This window comes from Ovis aries, chromosome 3, assembly GCF_016772045.2.
Source record: "Ovis aries strain OAR_USU_Benz2616 breed Rambouillet chromosome 3, ARS-UI_Ramb_v3.0, whole genome shotgun sequence".
NCBI classification, from domain to species: Eukaryota; Metazoa; Chordata; class Mammalia; order Artiodactyla; family Bovidae; genus Ovis; species Ovis aries.
Genome location: NC_056056.1, coordinates 65,660,991 through 65,664,568, shown reverse-complemented (window position 1 = coordinate 65,664,568; position 3,578 = coordinate 65,660,991). Strand labels below are relative to the sequence as shown.

Sequence of the window (3,578 nt, the reverse complement as noted above, 5' to 3'; positions counted from 1 at the left end):
AAAAAGTGTTTGGGCTTTTCAATTAAAAATTTTCAAACTTAGAAACTAAATTAAAAAGGACTTAGGATATGACTGCATCTGCAAAGCAAAATGTCCAGTGGTCTCTTAGATGTTGGTTTTTAAATTTTTCACTGAGAAAAAAAAAAATCCCTAAAGCTGGTTATGAGGATTCCTTAAGGAATCAGCAAAGCTTTTCTTCTGTACACAGATATACATAACATGGCTCATGTTTTGTGCTACGGTTTTAATGTTGGAAATTGTATTTCACAGTGACTTTCACCTGGCCCTTTGGACCAAGAATGGCATCATAGTACTGCCAACAGAAAAGAATAAATGTTTCTGGCAGGGGCCCATCCTTTGGTTATCTCAGACCTCATTAACACCAATCAGTTGAGCTGATAATCAACACATACCACAAGTATCATTCTTTAGTAGTTCTCAGTCCGGGGAGCTGAAAAATACAAATGCCTGGGCCCTGCCTGCAGCAATTTTGAGGTAATAGGTTTGGGCTGTGTTTTGGGTATCAGTGTTCTGAAATTAGCTCCAGGTGATCCTAAGGAGCAGACAACCGAGTCACTGCTCTAGTCCCTGTCTTCTTCTGCATGCTGACAAATAAATAAATAAGTAAATAAATAAATAAATAAATAAATCTTGTGGACTGCAGAGCTTTTAGATAACCTAGAAATCATCTACTGTCCTTTCTCAAGCAGTTTGCTAATTGAGCAGGCAGATCTGGCAGTATTAAGAGGAATGACTCCTTCCCATATAGCAAAAGTCAGAGCTGAGCTCCTTCCCTACTTAAAGTGTGATCCAGCAGAATTTGTTAGAAATGCAAAATCTCAAGCCATACCCCGACCTCTTCAATCAGAGTCTGCTTGTTTTAAAACAACTTTCCCAGGTGGTTGGTACTCACATTCCTGTTAGAAACACTCATCTTAACCACTGCTTAACTGCCACCTCTGAGAGTCTGGAGTTTCATTTACCTCTGTAACTTCAACATCTACACAATACCTGGAACTTGGAAGATAACTATTTGTTAAATTTTGGCTTCCTTTTTGCTATAAAATACGTTAGACATATACTTTTATTAAATAATTTATTATTTGAATGCATGACCTTTATGATACTTTCTCTGTACTGTTTAGCATTTCATCTTTATGAGCCTTTATTGAGTACCTGCTGTGTATTAGGCACTGCAAATACAAAGGTGTATGAGATACTTTCTAGGAGCTCACTGTCTAGTTGAGGACACGATAGGGACAATCAACAGATGTGATGATACTGGGGGGAAGGGCCACAATGGAAATACTATGGCATGAGAGCCCTCAGTGTTTGCGATGGGAACAGGGAGAAAGAACATTGGGTCTGGGTTTTGGGGGTAGTTTTGGATGATATTTGGGGTGGCCTAGAGATTTTAAGAGTAAATGAAAGCAAAGTTGACTCTGGACAGTAGTCAGGGGTCAGCCAGGTATTGGAGGTGTAGGGATGTAGCCAGCACTATTCAAAGGGCATTACAAGGAGATGGAGCACCCCCACTCAAAGGCTCAGAATAGAGGTGCTTTTACCTTGTGTGTCAAAATAAAGGGAAAACTACATTTAAGAATGGCTGCTCTTGGGACTTCCCTGGTGGTCCAGTGGCTAAGACTCTGTACTCCCAATGCGAGGAGCCCAGGTTCGATACCTGGTCAGGGAGCTGGATCCTACATGCTGCAGCTAAGAGTCTGCATGCCACAGTGAAGACCCAGTGCAGCCAAATAAATAAATTAAAAAATATATATATCTTTTTTTCTAAAAAATAATGGCTGCTCTTGATAATCCAATGGAAGGAAATGTAGTAGATACTGGAGGTGAGGTGCAAAGAAGGGAAGGGGGTTCCTGTATTTCTTATCCACCAGACTCTAGATGTAAAGTTGAAAATACTTAGAAAATCAAGGAACATTTTATAGATTGGAAATATTAATTTCATATTCCCCAGGGTGTGCATCACAGAGTGCATTACTCTAGGTGTCCTCACAGAATTTGGAGCTCCTGTCAGTTCAGTTCAGGCGCTCAGTCATGTCTGACATTTTGCGACCCCGTGGACTGCAGCACTCCAGGCTCCCCTGTCCATCACCAACTCCTGAAGCTTACTCAGACTCATGTCCATTGAGTTGTTGATGCTGTCCAACCATCTCATCCTCTGTCATCCTCTCTCCTCCTGCCTTCAATCTTTCCCAGCATCAGGGTCTTTTCCAGTGAGTCAGTTCTCATCAGGTGGCCAAAGGATTAGAGTTTCAGCTTCAGCATCAGTCCTTCCAATGAATATTCAGGACTGATTTCCTTTAGGATTGACTGGTTGGATCTCCTTGTAGTCCAAGGGACTCTCAAGAGTCTTCTCCAATACCACAGCTCAAAAGCATCGATTCTTCAGCACTCAGCTTTCTGTATAGTTCAACTTTCACATCCATATATGACTATTGGAAAAACCATAGATTTGACTAGATGGACCTTTGTTGGCAAAGGAACTCTTATTATTGTGTTCTTTTGGTCTGTATTCTCAAAATGTCTAATGTTCAAAATTGGTGATAAATTGCAGGCTGGTCCAATCCAGACAAAATCACCCAATTTCAATACCTTCAAATTATCTTCCCTTTTCAAATAAGACTGTGAGTCAGAAATCTTTGACTGTGGTTTGAATAAGACCCGTGCCATTCAATACAGTAACTTCCAGCCACATGTGGCCATAGAGTGCTTGAAATGTGGTTAGTCTAAATTGAGTTGTGTGGTAAGAATAAAATCAGTTCAGTTCAGTTCCGTTCAGTCGCTCAGTCGTGTCCGACTCTTTGCGACCCCATGAATTGCAGCATGCCAGGCCTCACTGTCCATCACCAACTCCTGGAGTTCACTCAGACTCACATCCATCGAGTCAGTGATGCCATCCAGCCATCTCATCCTTGGTCGTCCCCTTCTCCTCCTGCCCCCAATCCCTCCCAGCATCAAAGTCTTTTCCAATGAGTCAACTCTTCGCATGAGGTGGCCAAAGTACTGGAGTTTCAGCTTCAGCATCATTCCCTCCAAAGAAATCCCAGGGTTGATCTCCTTCAGAAAGGACTGGTTGGATCTCCTTGCAGTCCAAGGGACTCTCAAGAGTCTTCTCCAACACCACAGTTCAAAAGCATCAATTCTTCAGCGCTCAGCCTTCTTCACAGTCCTAGACACCAGTTTTTAAGATTTATTACCAAAAAATTGTGAAATCTCAATAATATTTTATATTGATTACATGTTGAAATGCTAATATTTTGGATAAACTTGGGGTTAAAGAAAATGTATTTTTAAAATAATTTCACTTGCTTTCACTTTTTAAAATGTATCTCCTAGAAATTTTCAAATGGTACAGATATATGAATCATATTTCTGTGGCCAGAATTGGCTAGACTATTCCAACCTGAGGATTCTAGCAAATAATTGTTTCTTACTTCTACAGTAGAACACAACACACTCCTAAGTCAATTTGTGGCTCCAGATGACTTGGGAATGGTTTTAGCTTTAAAGTTGTAGAGATACACCTTTTCAATGGTGGTGACAAACTGGGATAAAGT

At 40.7% G+C, this 3,578-nt stretch overlaps 1 non-coding gene across 1 annotated transcript; it reads left to right on the top strand.

The window, feature by feature from the left end:
* Positions 1-1,620: 1,620 nt before the first annotated feature.
* Positions 1,621-1,693, top strand: TRNAG-CCC (transfer RNA glycine (anticodon CCC)). The gene has a single exon. It is a non-coding gene; the product is annotated as a tRNA-Gly (tRNA).
* Positions 1,694-3,578: the final 1,885 nt, after the last annotated feature.